The sequence below is a fragment of the Antechinus flavipes genome, chromosome 3 (genome assembly GCF_016432865.1).
Source record: "Antechinus flavipes isolate AdamAnt ecotype Samford, QLD, Australia chromosome 3, AdamAnt_v2, whole genome shotgun sequence".
Taxonomy (NCBI): Eukaryota; Metazoa; Chordata; class Mammalia; order Dasyuromorphia; family Dasyuridae; genus Antechinus; species Antechinus flavipes.
In genome coordinates this window covers 39936427-39955629 of record NC_067400.1, presented here as the reverse complement: position 1 = coordinate 39955629, position 19203 = coordinate 39936427, and positions in this window count along the sequence as shown.

Here is a 19203-nt window from a genome sequence, read left to right as displayed (position 1 = left end):
CAAAAGATGCTACTATAAATGTTTTTACATATACGGGATTTTTCCATTTCCTATTGACATCTGTAGGATATATGTCTGGTAGTTCTTTTATATATCTTCTGCAAATGATCAGTTTGGAGAACTCAAACAGTAAGTGTCTCTTAAGAAAGCTAATAGGACAGTGCCTTTAGTATCTCTAGACAAGAGTTTTTCCTTCACTGTGAATAATGAAATATTTCCTATGTAAATGTAGATCCAGGATGTGACTCAGGAAAATTCTGAAAGACTAACATTTATCATGGTTTCCTTTAGATAGTTTAGACAAGAAGGTAAAGTTTACTTCAAGGTGCAGAAATTGTGTTCCCTGGTATTAGTCTCTTAAGTGGAAAATTAATCAGAAGTAGACTACTAATTTATTGCTTCTCTTGAAAATGAAGTTGACATAACAAGCAATGAGTTAAGACCACTTTGGATTAATACTTGAGCTGAACTCACCTCACCAATTGCCCTGTTCATTGGACAGGTAACAACAACAAAAAGGGATTTAAGATAGAAACTGGACTATTTAGCCTCTATTAATCATTCATACTGTTCAAACACATCATCCAGTAACTGAAGAGGGGTTAATGGTAGCAAAGCTTGAGTCTGTTGTCAAAAGTAGGTTTAACTTTCTATGAACTCACTGGACACAAAGAACTCTGCCTCCTTACTATTCTAAATGTCACCAGCTAGGAGCAAACGGATGACTACTAATGGTAATTAAATACCTCTGAAGCCATTTGTACCAATAACAAAGAGTTACTGTCAGAACTTGAATGAGGTCCATCTGCCCATTTTTAAAGAATGTTAACATTATGTAAGTAATAAAGCAGATAATGGCCACCTAAAATATGACAGAGTTAAAAGTTGGGGTGCACCATTCTCTGGGCTTACTTCTGCCTGTCTTGATGTTTCCTTTGGAGTCAAAAAATTAACAAATACTATTTTTTTCATGGTTTGAGACTCATGAAATGATATGACAAAAGGACTTTTCAAGTTATTCTATCCCATGACAGAAATTCCCATTACCCAGATTCCCAGTTTCTAAAATAGAAATATATTTTTCTCTGTTTCCATCTTCTCTTCCATGCTTAGTTCTTGCCATCAGCTTCAAGTAGTAAGATCTTAATTTGACATTCTCTTCTTTCATTGAGCAAAGAGAGAAGAAAAATGAAATTGATTTTTATGTTTTATCTTCTCACCTTAGTATTTCTTGTATGACTCCAGGCCTTCACTGACAGATTCATCCTCTTTGCTTAGGGTAACATCCTTTTGGATTCCTTAGCTTCCTTCAAAGCTCAGCCCTAGTCTTACTTCTTATATGATGCTTTCTTCAATTTCCCTTAGCTTCCAATATTCTCTCTCTAAAATTTTAATATTTAGTATATATGTATGTATATATGTGTGTGTGTGTGTATACAGATATATTCATATAGTATTTATCTGTTCCTACTTTCCTCCTGCCTTAGTAGAATATAAACTCCTTGTGTACAGTGACTGTCCCATTTTGATTGTGTCTCCAGCACAGTCTCTAGCACTTAGCTGGTCCTTAGTAAACACTTGAATGAATAAATAATTGGATGACTAAATGAATGCTTGAGTGAATGAATATTTGAATGAATGAACAAACATTTGAATGAATGAATGAATGCATGCATGAAAGGATGAATTAATTGATGGAAGGAAGGAAGGATGGGTGGATGGATGGATGGATGGATGGATGATTTAAAAGATACATTCATGTTTGACAAGTTCATCTATTTAACTATTACTCAAAGAGTAGCAGAGCTCTGGGGACTCAGTCAACTCCAGGTTGTTTTCTGTGATTTCTTCAGAACCAAAAGGAAATCTGAGAAAACATATTAAATGATAGTAGTAAGATTGTTCAAATGCCTTTGAATTATACCCAAACAAATCTTTATTAATAAGTAGTGCAGAAGATAATGATGGCTTTGTCAAGCATTTGAAGGAAGACTGGACTTCATTAAATCAATCATCTTCCAATTAGGAAGAATATAATACAGTGGAAAAAACAGTCAATCTGGAGCTGGCATCAAAAAATCTGGGTTCAGGTTTTTACTGAGCCTCTTACTACCTGTGTGATCTTGGGCAAGTCACTTAACTTTACTAGATTTGAGTTTCTTCCTTTTCTAAAAAAAAATAATTCATATGTAGAAATATACATGTAATTAATTTATTAAATATCAAGCTAACATACATATATCAAGTGAGGGAAACATTAAATTAATTTAAAAGATCAAAATAGTTATTCTGAAAATGTTTTAAAGTGTATTTTAACATAGCCTAGATCATGTCTGAGATCTCTACCAACTATGAATCTATGATCCTATGATTTTTATGATCTCTATAAATTCAAATTATTTATTATTTTATGTTATATAAAATAAAATTATAATTTATAGAAAAATCAAAAACATGTATTATTATTTTCTGACATTATCTCTTTCCAGAAAAACGTCATTTTTCTTTTCAAAAAGAATTTTGCTTATCTTGTGGAAAGAAAGAATTGACCCTAAAGAAGATAATAACCTAGGAATGGATTGGTACAGAAAGAAGTATACAAAGACTTCTTTCTGTTAATTTCCTGAAGTTAGCTTCCTCAGAGAGAACTAGAAACCAGACTGGTCTTTTGATTCTGGTAATTGCTAGATACATATCAGGGCATATACTCTTACAGGTGTCACTTAAGACTCTTCCATGAAGGTCTTCTACTGATGGCCCATCATGGCACCTCTTTGCTTTCCTGGCTTCCCAAAGTATAAGCCATTGAAACCTATGTCTCAGCAGTGAATGGAAATGGAAATGACATTAAGTACTGACCTGTTCATGGTTGGATTGATTGTGTCTGGTCATCTGGGAATGATTTTAGCTCAGAAAAGGGTCATCTCTGTGAGATAAGGTCCCTGAGGGTCAGATTCCTTGAAAATAGAGATTATTTTTAATTTTTTAAATCTCTCCTGTCTAATAACTGCTTCCTGCATAAATGAATGACTAGAATATTGGCCTCCAGGTGGTGATTTTTCTTTTAGCCCCAAAATGCTACAAATAATTATAGTAATAAGGATAATAATGAGGAAAGTATGGAAGAAAATATTTAATACAATTTATGCTTACACAATACCAACAAGTACACACTTTAGGATTGTAAAATGGAGAATAACAGATTTGAAAAGTATCCTAATTCAAATACATATAATATCAGTGAAACACAGAACTCATCATATGCCAGTTGGATATTCTGTTGGCATCCATGTTCTCTAGATACAAATAATTCTGGATAATTTCCACACTGAAATTCATTGCATTTCCTCAATAATCCCTGTTCCTGGAGCTTCTCTCACCCTTCAGCTGGAGAAAATCGATGGTGGGCATTGGAAAGCTCTTCCCAGATGCTCTATCATTTAAGGAGGGAATGCAGTCAGCTCAACAGCTCATTATTTTCTACTTGGCTGAGGACTTCATCATGCTCCCACATAGTGTACTCTTAACTCCCCCCGCCAGTTTTAAAGTTTTTTTTATGTTTTTTTTTTTACATTAGATTGGGAACTCCTTGAGAACAGGAACTGTTTTATGCCTTTTCTTTGTATTGTCAGCTCTTAATATGTTGCTTATCACATTGACACGTAATCAATGTTTATTGAATCTGACTCACCACTTCAGTGCAGCTATAGAAAGATCAACACTTCCTTATTTTAAAAAGTGGAAGAAGATTGAGAAATGTTCTCAGAACACATAATAAATACACAAAAACCTATAGAAATGTTTTAGTGACAAATGGATACTAGTTTGTGAAGAAATAGTAAAGGTCCATTTGCCAAATGTAACATAGAATGGTGTATGTCTGTATAGTGGAGCAACTATTTGGTATGATGAATAGGGCACCAGATCCAGAATCAGGAAAACTCATTGTCCTGGGTTCAAATGTGACCTCAGATACTTACTAGCTTTGAGATCCTGTGCAAGTCACCTAATTCTGTTTGCCATTAATTTCTTATCTGTAAAATGAACTAGAGAAAGAAAAGGCAAAGCCCTTCAATTATCTTTGCCAAGAAAATCCCCAGTGGAATCATGAAGAATTGGACGTTTCTGAAATGACTCAACAACAATATATCTGTATGGAGCGGGAGAGAAATTTTTCATACAAGAGTGGAATCAAAAGGCCACCCATAGCAACATTCATATATATTGGAGTTGAATTGAATCAACAAGTATTTATTAAACACTTGTTAGGGGAAAGGCCTGATAAGTCCCTGCTTTTAAGGAGGTCACATTCTAATGGAGGAGATCACTGGGTAAATAAACTCAGATGCACAATCACACATACACATACTCAGAGTAGATGAGGGGCACGTGGAAAGGGGAAGCTGAGTGGTCCAAAAAAAGTCTCCTAAAGTAGGTGACTTTTGACCTTTTGAGCTGAGTCTTCAGGCAGGTATTCAGGGAAGCTAAAGTAGTGGAAGAAAAAGGTGGAGCATTACAGGTGTGGGGGGTAAAGAATACAAAGGTATGGAGAAAAAAAATATAGTGCCATATTTGAGAAACTGAAGGTGGATCAGTAACAACACATCTACAAATTATTATTTAATAAATGGCTGAGTCATTTGTTTAAAACAAAAAAAGAGATTTGGGAAAGCAATCCAGGATCAAGCCAATGCCACTTTTATGGAACCTGAACTCACTGATCAATGCAGATTATTCAAGAAAACTATAGAATATTTCTATCATGTTTAACACATATTAGACTATTTGTCATCTCGGGGAGGGCACGGGGGAAGAGGAGGAAATTGGAACACAAGGTTTTGCAAGGGCTAATGTTGAAGAATTGTCCACGCATATGTTTTGAAAAATAAAAAAAAAACTTTAATATAAAAAATAAATGATTCAGAGATTGTATATGATTTTATCATACATTTGAGAGATACTTTGTGAGAAGAGGGCTTTTACTTCTGCATTTGCTCTTCTGAGACAAGTTATTTTTGTTTTTATTTTTGAGAAGAAAGAGGAAAAGGAACAAAAAAATGCACCCTGTAGGATTTTGTATTTCATGCAAATCTTAATCATGTGACTTTGAAGATAGTTTCCGTTTTATATAATATCAACAAAAACCCACTTGTTATTTTCATGAGGGATAAATTCAAAAGATACATAGACAATTAATAAAGATTTTAAAGATATGGGAAGTAAACTTGTGACTTATGTTTACAACCAAAAAAGAAAATGATAGAAACCATGCAGTTCATCAATTCAGGTGAGTACCTTCTGAATATTTAGCAAGACATAACTTGGTAGTGGAATGATGCATCATGAGCTTAGTGTTTTTTAAAGACTAGAATAAAAAAATTTATATAATACAAACAAATTCAAAATATCCTTGGGAATTCAACAGGTGAAGGGGAAAGAAAGCATTATCACAGACAAAACATTTCCATGATCACTCAGATATAATATTGATTTGTAAAAATTTAACAGCAAACTTGTAAAAAGGTATCACTGCCCTGGTTGTTCAGTCAATATTTTTAAGTCATCACTGACTCTTCATGACCTTATTTTTGGATTTTTTGGCCATGCTTTGACATGTCCTTTTCCATCTCCTTTTACAAATGGAGAAACTGGGGCAAAAAGGGTTAAATGACTTTTCTCAGAGTCATACGGTTAGTGTCTGAGACCATATTTGAACTCAAGAAAATGAATCTTCCTAACACCAGGCTCAGTACTCTATCCACTGTGTCATAGATCTGCCTTAATCACCACCCCAGATACTCATTATTTTTAAGCTATATGTAGTGAAAATCATTCAACATTCAATAACAGAAGAAATTCAAGTCATTTGATAAAAAAAAAATGAGGTTCATATTACCCGTATCATCTTATTTACTTCTGGAGTTGTACTGAGGATACTCTTAGAGAATCTACAAAACAGTATTTTATCCATTTGTGCAACAATCCAAAAAAAAAAAAAAACGTTAACTGTAAAAGAATAATGGTAGGGTAGTGATATATTCTAGTACAATGCATGTCTGATTTTCACAAAGAAATATAAGAAAGTATCATCATCACAAGACCAGCACTGGCATTTATGTACTGTGTTTTCAAGCATTTTATGTACCTCTTTGTTTCTCACAACTTGAGGTATGGATACTAGAGATTATTATCCTCCTATTGCAGATGAGGAAACTGAGGTCACACAACAGGTAAGTGTAAGAGGCAGGATTCAATCCCAGACTCTCTTGACTCTTGCCTGTTCAGGAATGGATGGTATTGCCATCTACATTAGTTGGGAGGTTCTGCTCACACTGATGATATTCCAGATCTTAACAAACTATGTTAAGCGTGTTTTATTTTCAATATCCCAACATCAGTGTTGATATGATCACAATTTGATATATAAAATATCACATTTTACATTTTCAATGGTTAAAAATGATAGGATCTCATTAGAAGGGACCCAGTTTAATCTGCATTTATATGAGAATGCCCTCTATGACATCTCTGCTAATGAATATATGCCCCAATTCTACTGGAAGACCTTCAGGTTAGGGCAGCCTACCGTGTTGGAAAGCAGACCCTTCTATCTTGGAATAGCTTTAGTCATCAAGAAAATTCACTACATTAACTCAAAAGGCTCCTTAACCTTTGTCTGTCTCTTTGGGTGATGTGCTGTACATCAATGGAAGGGGTGCTCATGGGGCCTCCGCAGCTGTGAATCATAACATCTGAAGCAGTTGCAAAACAGCCTTTGCTGATACAGGCGTTGTGGACTGGGAATGAGATAAATTGGAGGCAAAGGGAAGAGGAGAGAGGTCAGACAATGTAACTGCCTCTCAGTGGGGAGGTCAGAGAACGCAACTGCCCCCCAATCTCCTTGTATCATCGTCATCCTCTCATGTGAAGCGATCCATTCTACAGGTCCAAGTTAGACTTCCAGCAGCCACTGAAAGGTGGCTCCTGACAACTTCCCTCTAGACCTAGATGGATTTGGTAGAGAAAGTAAGCCTGGTTACTTTGTCCAGCCTTCCCTCATTTAAATAAATTCACTTGCATGCCATGGCATCACCTTCCTGATGTCAAAGTCCTCTTCAAGAACAAAGGGCAAACAGCACACCAGTGCTTACCAGTGCTTATGTACCTGGCACATAGTAGGTGCTTAATAAATATGTATTGATTGTTTACCAAAGATTAAGGTTGTTATATGGATAAATTAGCTCAATAACTTCCATATTTTTCATTATCTTTATTCTCTGGATATTTTCCAGTTCCAGAATGTCTGTTTTCTTGAGTTGCAGCAACCAGAACTATAAGATATATATTGGGTATTGGTACTTAATAAATATATATTGATTACTAAAGATTAATATTGCTGTATAAAGTAAGTTAGCTCAATATCTTCCACATTTTTCATTATTGTCTCAATTCTCTGGATATTTTCCAGTTCCAGAATGTCTGTTTTCTTGAGTTGCAGCAACCAGAACTTCAGGATACATACTGGGTATAGGAGTGCCTAGTTTTGTAGGAGAGAACAGTCATATATTTATTGAATTTGTTTCTAATCTTTCCATATTATTACATTTGTGTAGCATATTGAGGCTTAAACAACACCTCCCATAAATTTTCTCTTTAGATTGTAAACTTCTTAAGAGGATGAAAAACTGTTTTTTGCCTCTTTTTTATCTTTAGGACTTGGCACAGTGTCTGACACACAGTAGGCACTTAATAAATGTTTATTTGTTGACTCTCTTGTCAATAAGATATGTAAGGTGGATAGCATGGAGATTGTTGTTTTCATTTTTAGAAAGATATGTTTTGTGCTTTGCCCAGGTCCACAAAAGCAGGAAATAGCTGAAATGGGATGCAAACCCAGATTTTCTGGACTCCTGGTCCAGTGCTCTATCCATTATGCCATATAGTCTCTTGAAATACATAGCAAAAACTGGAGTATTATTGTTGTGGAATCAGATTTTTTTTCATAGGTTTCTTGACTGGAAATGATTGGAGCCATTCCCTACATAAAATGTCTGTTCATTTATAGACTCGGATTAAACAAAACTAGGAAAAATATAAAAAGGGGTGGGGAAGAAGAGGGAAAAGAGAGTTGGGCCAGGAGATAGGGAGATGGGAAGGCAAAGTTCACTGCTCAACCTGATTCTTCTGATTTCTCTTTTCATTCCAGGGATAAAACAAGAACTGTCTTTGTTCAACTCACTTCTCTTAGAACCAAACAGAATTAGGTAAGATTATGTTTGATGATGGCTCCTGGTATTATGGAAGAACTTTACTGGGCTATCGTAAATTCTGCTGTTTTGGTATGGTTATACAATTTGAGTCAGTATGGATAAGACAGGGAACTACAGTCATACAATTTCCATTCTGCTTATCCAATTCTAGTGACATACACACAAGCATAAATACCCATTCTGTCTGTCTCTGATCTCTGTGTGTGTCTGTCTCTTTCCCTCTCTTTTCCTTTCTCTATTTTCTTTATTCATCCTTTTTTTCTTCCTTTCTTCTTTCTTTCCCTCTTTCTCGCCTTCTGTTTCTTCCTTCCTTCTTCCTTTACTTTTTTCCTTTTCTTCCTCCTCCTTTTTCTTCTCTCTTTCTTTTTCTCTCTGTCTCTGTCCCTCTGTGTGTCGTGATCCAAACACTGAACATAAAAATCATGTATATACACATACATCACCACCACCACCACTACCCACCTCTACAAAAACAATATCATCAACCCAGTCACCAAAAATCTGTAATGGATTCAGTCATGGTAAGAATAATTAAAGTTATTTGATCAGACGCAATATCAATTGAATTGGAGCATTTCATTAAATCTTTTCAAGAAACACTTTTTAAAGATTTACTATATATAAGACGCTGTGCTAGGTTCCAGAGACACAACGACAAAATGTAAACAGTCTCTACTTTTTGGAAGGTTACAGCTTACTAGATACGCAACGTGTACAGAGATAAGTAAAATACAAGGTAATTTGAGGAGGGAGGGAATACTAACTCCTGGGGAGGCTAGGAAAGGTTTCACTGGGGAAGTGAAACTGGAGCTGAGTCTTGAAGGAAAAGGATTCTTTGAGGGGAAGGGGAAGACACAAAGCATTCTGGACATGGAAGATATCTTATGCAAATATGGAGATGTGGGCTATTGAATGGTGAGGTTGGTGAATAGCTCCCAGTTCACTTTGCTGTAATACTGAGTATGTATACTGAACTAATGTGAATTGAGACAGGAAAGGTAAACTGAGACTAGATTCTAGCAGATCTGAAATGTCAGGATAAAGAATTTATGTAGAGGCAATAAGGTAGTTGCTGAATTTTTTTTAAAAAAGAAGAATTACATAGATTTATGATTTAGGAAAATTATTTTAGTGACAGAGAGGAGATTCTGGAAACAACATGGCTTCTGTTACAGTGGTTAAGATCAGATGTGACAAGAGGCTAGCTGGGGTATCCACAATAGGTTAATATCTGAATATTGAAAGGAAGACTTATATCTAGTTGATTTTGTGGATTTTGATGTCACTGGACCCTCACAAAAACCAAGTTTTAAATTCAATAAATTTTCATTAATTCATACTATTAGGACATGCCAGAAAAAAATTTCATAGCAAAATTTAAATTATAGTTTAATTGCCTGAAATTACAAACTATGGTTTAAATTGGATAGCTTAGTAGAGACTTTTAGGTAGCTGGTTTTATTGACTGTAATAGTAAGGATTCTAAACTGTTAATAGATACTTTCAAGGAGTTTGGAAGATGGGCTTTCACATGTGGTCAGCCCACTTAATTATTTGCTGACAAAGATGTTGATTTGGGTTTGATTCAGCATTCTAGATCATTTGAAATTTTCCAATATTTATAAATTAAGAAACTAACCCTAAATGCACCCTGAGCTAAACTCTGGCATAAAAGAAAAGAATTGAACATTCAGTTGGACCTGCACAAATCAGAGAGCATCAGGCTTCAGATCCTGCTTTTCCTTCTTTGATGTCTTTCCCATTCTTTCTGTTAGTCACCCTCTCTATCTCTAGAAAGCTAATAATATTTTACAATTTCCATAATGTTTCCTTGTACCTTTAAATAATAAAAGGAATGGAAATAGGATGGATAAGAAAGGACAACTAGGTTTCAAACTAAAGAATAATCCCACAATGATTGCTATTATACAATTCGTTTCTAATCAGGAATGTTCCTCAGTTATTCATTATGGAGAGTCGTCTGCTTAATATCTGTGGCCAGACTCAGGACAGTTTCAATTTTTTCTTGTGAGATAATATTTGTGAAACACTTGGCACAGTGGCTAGTACACAATAGGTGTTTAATAAATGATCATTCCTTTCTCTTCCCTCCCTTCTTATACCCATGTCAAATCAAGCCTGCATTTGTAGGAATAGAGCACTGAGGTGGTTGCTGTTTGTGCTCCATTCTTGAAGAGGGCCATGACATCAGGGAGATGATGTCCTGACAAACAAGTGAATTGGATTTAAGCAAGAAAGGGCTATGCAAAGTCACCTGACCCACTTTCTCCTCCAGAGCCCTCTGGGTCCAGTGTCCAGATATAGATCAAGGCAACTGGAGATGGCTCTGGACCTGGTGGGAGACCTTCGCCTTTTTATACTAAAGTCTTTAACAAGTCTGTTTGACTGAGGCAACATCCATTCAGTGATTAAAGCTAGGTAAGAAATGACAGAGTATCAAGGGCTATCAGACCCAAGAAAGAGTCACTGAAAAATTAACGAGAATATAAACTCATGGAGGACAGGGATGATTTTGGTTTCCAAATTTTGGTTATCTCCAGTGCTTAATGTATAACCTAGTATATAGTTGGCATTTAGTAAATATGTATTGAATTGCTATTAAGTATTTGTGTATGTGTGTCGCTGTCTCTATCTCTGTCTCTCTTTTCTGTCTTCCCCTCTCCTGTCTCTCCTTTTCTTGTTCCTCTTTCTCTCCATTTCTTTGTTTGTTTCTCTGTATCTTTCTCTGTGTCTCTGTCTCTCTCTTCTCTATGTGTCGCTTTGTTTTTCTCTCTTCCCCTTTTCTACTTTTCCTTTCTCTTTTTCTCTCTCTTCAGATTTTAACAAATAAACAAATACACCAATGCTGTGCCACAGCTAGTTTGTCGGAGATCATTTCGAATATAAGGGAGCCACTTAGAATTGTTTCTCACCAAGAATCATATTTCCCCTACACATTGATTTGCATTCACAAGTGACTCTCTGACCTTCTCATTTGTACCCCAAACACATCTCTAACCTCTCACTCCCACCAACTATAAAATAAATAGAGAACATTAGTCTTCAGGTATATAATAGTACAACAATCATCAGAAACAAAGTACACAGAACAAATACTGAAGAACTATCTGATTCCCGAACAGGACAGGAAACTAAAGCAGAAAAAACAAACAACAGGAGAAAGCATGCTGGGAGCAAACAAAGGCTCTCGGCTGTCAGACCAAAAGCAAGAGGTCTTCAGGTCACCTGGGGCTCACCTGCCAAATAGCTGGGGGAGGTTGCCAGCCACCGAAGCTTTCTTGTAATCCCAGGACCCCAATCTCTTCCTACCCATCCCCTCTAAAAAGAGGGAGTGAGGAAAAGCAGCCTCAGAGCTGCTGCATCTGTGTCTTTAGTCTTTGGCTCTGTACAAGATACATAAATACTTTATTATTAAGAATATAAATAAGGTAAAATTATTCATGCATATAATTTGTAAATAAAAAGCTATTAAAACTAAAAAAGAAAAAGAAAAAATAAAAAAAGAATATAAATAAGAAAGCATTGCTAGCAACAAGGGAATCTGGAAGCCCTGCCTTAAAATTTGTCTAAAGATAGGAGAGATCTTTAAAAGCATCTTATCTAACCCTTCTCTTTTTTACGGCTGAAGAAACTGAGTCCCAGAGAAGGGATGTTATTGAAGATCATAGAGGTAGAGTTGGCAGAAATCTGAGAACCCATTCCAATCTTCTCCTACAGATGAGAAAACTAAAGCCCAGAGTCCCACAGTATATGCTTTAGGTTCAGGAAATGACTTGCTTAAGAACATACATTGATAAGCATAATTCTTTTGAATTAAAAGAAAAACTCTCCATGTTACTGAAACATGATCTGTTTTTCTCTGTGTTTTAGAGAGAACAGTGATTTTTGAGGTTCTTTTTGGATCTCATTTTGAGAATACAGTTTTTTTTTTGGAGTCCACCTTCATTAAGTACTCAGATTTGAACTCAGGCCCTCCTGAATTCAGAGCCAGTAATCTGTTCACTATGCCACCTAGCTGTCCTAGAATAAAGATTCTTAATACAGAATTATTGATTTATTAGATTTTTCAGTACAGAAATGGATTTCATTTTTCCTTTGTGAAGTAAAGTGAACTGGCACTCACATATGTCAAATCCAAAATTATCTATTGAGCATCCACTATGCACAGTAATAATTACAATAATTACCATAACAATAGGGATTGCCATCTATATGGGGCTTTAAGGTGTGGACTGGTTTAAATAATAACTCATAGGATTAATTAAATATCATTAAATAATAAATCATAGTTGAAGGGATCTACCAAATCCTTTTGTTGTTCAGACATTTTCAGTCATGTTTGACTCTTCATGATCCAAATTTGGGTTCTTTGGAGATACTGAATGGTTTGCCATTTCCTTCTCCATCTCATTTAAAGTTGAGAAAACTGAGGCAAACAGGGATAAGAGATTTGCTCAAAATCATGCAGCTAGAGAGTGTGTGAGGCCAGATTTGAACTCAGAAAGATGAATCTTCCTGACTCCAGACTCATTACTCTATCCATTGGGCCACCTAGCTGCCCATCAAATTCCACCACTTATGATGAAGAAGCCAAAGAGGTCACTAACTTAACCGAGAAGCCAGGTCTTCTTGATTCTCAGCCCAAACCTCCATCTTCTGTGGACACGGCTTCTGTGGATAGCACCTAGTCATCATGCAGGCTTTTTCTCTAAGAATTTACTCTAACCTAATAATGTTCCAAATGGGAGACATAACGACTATCTGTTAAGTTGTTGAAAATTCTGGAACTTGGATAGATGGAGGTATGGCTCCCTGTGACTTGGTTCTCTAAGCCTACCACACTGGATGTGAAGAAAAATAGGAGGGCCATATCTGTCCATTCATTGCTTGTAGATGGCCAACTTTCACAAACCCCTTGGTCCTAAATACGTTGGTGCTTAGAACAATCTGCTGTTTCTTCTTTTTCCATTGCCTACTAATAACAACTTCTCTGTGATTTGTTCACAAACCATTTTTATAATTGGATCTCTTATAAAAATTTTGTGTACATTCTATTTTTCTAACAAACTGGATCACTTCCTGTTCTAAAACATTCTTTATTCCTTTTAATCTGCAAGACTTTGTTCACATTATTCCCACCACCTAAGACACCCTCTTTTTTCCCATCTACCTGTTGAAATCCTTTGCTAATAAGAATATCTGACACTGAATTAGAGAGCTTTCAAGTTTGCAAATCTCTTAAAACACATTATCTCACAGAGTTTCTGATATCCTCATCTAAAATTGAAAAGATATCTTCCCACAGAAATAATATTATGGTGGTTCAGTTCCCAGGTACAATTAAAATAGTACTATAGTTCATCTACATTGTGGATCATTGAAAGGCTAGGTGGGCTCAACCCAGTCACCATTCACAATGTTTTTTCTATGGGAATATAGGGCCAAATTTCAAATGACTAATTTGAGAATTTACTTTTGGATTTTATTCGAATTTATTTACTTGAAGGTTTGTCTATATTGACCATTGGAATCTTCAAATAAAAAAAGGCTTTCTTCCTTCCTTCTTTCTTTTCTCTCTCTCTCTCTCTCTCTCTCTCTCTCTCTCTCTCTCTCTCTCTCTCTCTCTCTCTCCTTCCATTTCGAGATGAGACTCCCCCCCAGAAACCAAATTTATCTTCCTTTTGCATCATTGCTATTGACTGAATTATAAAATGAAGATAATTCATTTCTTTTCCCTTTCTTAATACTTTAAGGGAGAGGAAATGCCAGTTGCCAATTGGACAAGTGATTTGAGTGTGGAGATTGAGAGAGACTCATAAGGCAAAGTCACTTTTGCAGCTACAGAAATTCGGTTGCATGGCCCTCAGTGGTTTTCCTCTGACTCCACTGAGCCCTGTAGTGAGATATGCTTTCTTTTGTACTAAAAATAACAAAGAGGGCATTTGGAAGAAATCAGAATGGGCGCGCTGATAAATTATTTATAACAATTTCTAGCAGCCTGCCAATCTGTTTTGTAGTGTGGTTGAATCTTAATTTTTAATGAAGCAACCTATGAAAATCGGCTGGGGTGAACACCTTGACCTCTCAGTGATACTACAGAAGAGTTCCCATCCCATAGCTTAGCGTGCTCTCTCACCTGCCGCCACAAGGGCCTTACCTCCAGTTGACCTTGGAGTCTACAAGCTAAAGGGTGGTGGTTGGTTCTGTGCCTGACTAAGACAGAAAAGGAGGGGTCTAAGAGAAGCCCAATTCTGAAAGGAGATAAAACAAACTACCTTGGAATGACTATTGTGTATCATTTCAAAGGTCGGTTTTGACTAAGCTATTCAACTTTTCATCCCTAATCTGTAGTCTGTTTTTCCATAAAACAAATCAAGGAGAATAAAAGTATATGGAAATCTAGAGACAAAGAGGTGAGAACAACATTGGGGGTGGAGGGGAGAGAATGAAAGCCTAAAAGTTGCTTTGATCAGGATTGAATGTGAATCTGTGGTCATGGCAATTTTTTCTATTTAGTTATTTTCCATTTATAGTTATTTATCAGGAAAAATATCTCAGATTCTAGAGAATGCTTTTGAGAGGGTCCGAGCCCTCTTCTTTAATTCTCCAAATTGGTAACTTCCCCCTTTTCAATAGAGAAAATCAATGGGCAGATTTCATTGGCTTTTATTGACTTTCATAGCCAAGGGTATCGTCTACTTACCTTTTGTCCAGTTTCTGTTCCAAGAAGAGTAAGATTATGGCTTCAGTGAATATTTAATTATTCTAAAAGGAGTATTTTTGGAGTGGAGTGAGTTTAGATCCATGTATGTGAAAATTAATTCCATTAATACTCATTGCCAACTTCTTATAAACTGAGGGATTTTTTTTTGGGTGGGGGGATTTGTTGGGGAAGGTAAAGGAGGTGGGAAGGGGGAATGGACACTGGAGATTAGCTATTTTTTTCCAGATTTATCCAGATGAGAATAAGAATTGAACTCATATTATCTTGTCTCCAAAGCCAGAGCTCTAAAAACTGACATAATCCCTTTTTAAAAAGAAAATTTAAAAGTAAATGTTGAAAATTCAGGATATTTATAAAAATACATCTGTGTCAGAAGCAACTTCAAGGATAATTTAGGTCAACCATACTTGAATAAGAATGCCCCCCACCACATACACAGCATGAGTAAAGTTGATGATATGGCCTTAGCTGGAAGACCTTCAGTAAGAAGGAAGCCAATATCACTCCTAGCAGCTTCTGCCATTTTGAGACAGAGTTAATTACGGGGAAATGTTTTCTTGTATCAAATCTATATCATCTCTTTTTGCCATTTCTATATGTAACTTCTAGTTTGGTTTTCTGGGGAACCTCTGATCTCTCTCCCTGGTGACACCTTACCATATACTCAAAGATAGCTACTAAAATCTTTTCTTCTCTGGGCTAAAATCATAGTTCCCTTATCTGAATTCAAGACCTTTCAGAACCTTGATTGTTCTCTCTTGGTCAGTCTCCAAGTTTATCAGTGTCCTTCCTAAAATGTGGCATCTTGAACTGCATACAGTATCCCAGTGATGTCCTGACCAAGAGTTTCCCGACTCCAATTATGGATTTCTGTCAACTGTGCTATGCTCTCTTAAAAGGAAATAAAAGATAAATTAGAATGTCACCTCCCTCGTGCAGACCTCTGCCTTTCCTAAGGAAGCCAAAGATCAGCTTAGCTCTCTTAGTTTCCATATTTGCCCTCCATTGACACTTTTAAAAATTTCAGTAGTATTTTATTTTTCCAATTACATGTAAAGGTAGTTTTCAACATTCATTTTTGTAAGATTATAAATTCCAATTTTTTCTCCTTCCCCTTCTGTACCTCCCTCCTGCCCGGAGACAGCAAGAAATGTGGTATAGGTTATACATGTATTATCATTTTAAACATATTTTCACATTAATCATATTGTGAAAGAAAATTCAGAACAAAAGAGAAAACATGGAGGGAAAAAAGCAAACAACGACAAAAAAATGGTGAAAATAGTATACTTTGATCTGAATTCAGTCTCCATAGTTCTCTCTAGATAAAAATGGCATTTTCTATCCTAAGACTATCAAATTGTCTTGGAGACTAAGTCTACCACAGTTGATTATCACATAATCTTACTGTTACTGGGTACAATGATCTTCTGGTTCTGCACTCTTTCCTCAGCATTAGTTCATGTAAGTCTTCCCAGGCTTTTCTGAAATCAGCCTGCTCATTATTTCTTATAGAACAATAATATTCCATTACATCCATAATCCATAATTCATTCAGGCATTCTCCAACTGATGGGCATCCATTCAATTTCTACTTTCTTGCCATCACACATAAAAAAAAAAAAAACTGCTACAATTTTTTTTTGCACATGTGGCTCCTTTCTGCTCTTTTACTTCCATATATACTCAACTTACATGCCTTAGAGCCAATTAAAAGCCCCAAATATTTTTTCAGTTAAATTGTAGTCATGATGTTCATTCCTTATTCTACTTGTACAAGAATAATTACATTTCATTTTCAAAGACTTGGTCCAGTGTTTTAGCATATTGAGATCTTTTGGATCCTGGCTCTGTCCTTCAACATTTTGACTTCATTTCCTGGTTTTATGTCATTTGCATATATAACAGGTATATAATCTATCCCTTATCCAAGTCATCCCTGACTATATTAAACAAACTAGGTTCAGGAACATAGTCCTGGAACACTGAACTTGAGATCAACTGTCAAGTTGACATTCATTCATAAATAGCTACCATTGAATTATTCCTAATGGTTTGGAAATTTTTTCATGTTCAACGTTATTTGGATATGGCCTCTTGTTTTTATATAGCTGTGCTTTCTCTGTGTGATGTCACTAAGGAGACTAAAGCTTGCATCTCATGTTTTGTGGGTGTCTGTATTTAATAACTTGCCTCACCATATGTATAGCTTGTGCTTAGTCAATTTTAGTTGAATAAATTATCTAACTCTTATTATTACAAAAATTAGTCATTTTTCTTCACCAGCAATAATCAAAGAATGTATTTTTAGTCTTAGGTCAGTGGATTGTTCATGTAATAATTATAATAATATTTCTAGGGCACTTTGATGTTTTCAAAGAGTTCTGTGTACTGTGTAAAAGAGTTCAAAGAGTTCTGTGTAAGTAGGAGGGAAAAAAGTGGGGAAACTTTGAGGTAGTGAGCATTCACTAGAAGAAAAGATAAGAGAAGGTATAGTGAAGAACTCATCTTGAAATAAATTCATATTCTTCTTGAGTCAGGAAAAACTTTCCAGATAAAAGAAATACAAAAGAAATCATGAGCTAGAAATTGAGTAGGTGCCCATCAAGTGGGAAATGACTCAATAAATTATGGAATATGAATGTAATGGAATATTATTGTTCTGTAAGGAATGATGAGCAGGGGTGATTTCAGAAAAGCCTGGAAAGACATACATGAACTGATGTTGAGTGAAATGAACAGAATCAAGAGAACACTGTATACAGTAACAACAAGATGATGTGATGATCAATTGTGATGGACTTGGCTCTTTTCAACAATGAGTGATTCAGGACAATTCCAGTAGACTTGAGATGGAAAATGCCATCTGTATACAGAGATTGAATATGGATTAAAAGATAGTATTTTCACCTTTTTGTGGCAGTTGTTTGTTTGCAAAAGGGATTTTTTCCCTTTTGATCTGATTTTTCTTGTACAACATAACAAATATGGAAATATGTTTAAAAGAATTGCGTATATGTAACATATAAAAAAAGAAATCATGAGCAACCTGTATTAAGCCCTAGGCCTTTTTCATCTAGCAAAAGTGAGTTTAACTAAGCAGGCCAGAATGCTATGAATCACGAGGGTGGCAGAAGGTGAAACTGGGTCCAATTTTCCTAATTAGAAAATGGTTAACAGGAAATTGCTTGTGTAAAACAAACTTACTGACATGTTGCAATATGCTGGAGAGACAGGCTTGGAAAATACTCAGAAGATGAAGCTTGAATAAGAGATTTTGGTGAAATGTTTCAAAGTCAGGGAGAAGAGTCAGGAAGATCTGAATTCAAATCTGGCCTTAGATATTTACTGGTGTATGACACCTGGGTGGGTCACTTTATTCTTATCTACCTCTGTTTTTTCATCTGCAAAATGGGCATCATAATGGCACCTTATGCTAGATTTGTTGTAAGAAGCAAATGAAATTGTAAATATCAAACCTCCATCATCCTGCCTCCGTGTCCAACAAGCTGTAAATTACTTAGCACAGTAAATGACACATAGTAAATACTCTATAAAAGTTATTATTATAAAAATTATTATTATCTCACCTAGTATCCAGAGTTGTGAGTACAAAATGAGATAATAGCTGTAAAACAGCACAGTGGTTAGTCCATCTAAATATAAGTTGTGTTCTACATCAATATTAATTTATTAATATTATTTTTATTCCATATTATTATGGTGGTCTAGGTCCTTCTTTTGCTTCCTGACATGCTTCAGAGGATATAGATTGGGTACTAAGATCAGTCATCAACTTACTGGGTGCTGATGATAATCAAGTCCCGGTAAATGCTGTATTTATTTATAACACAAATTAGATGTATATGAATACAGCCATATTTGAAGACTTTATATTACGCCCCTTGAACTCATTTAGCCAGCAAACTGTTCTTGGAAGAAAGAAGACTAAAAAAATCCCCTCTATTCATTTCAGAAGGAAAAGTGATTGAAATAAAGAATTAAATTACTATGGCTACTTAAATATCACCTTTTAAAAAACTGGCTCTTTCCCATCTGAAGAAAACTCAGGTGAAGGATATTTGCTTGGAAGACACTGAAAATATCTGTCCTTTGGGGAGCCAGAGAGATGGTGGGAAAGGGAGGCTCCAGCATGGTTATGAGAAAATGGTTTTTCACCACAGTGTG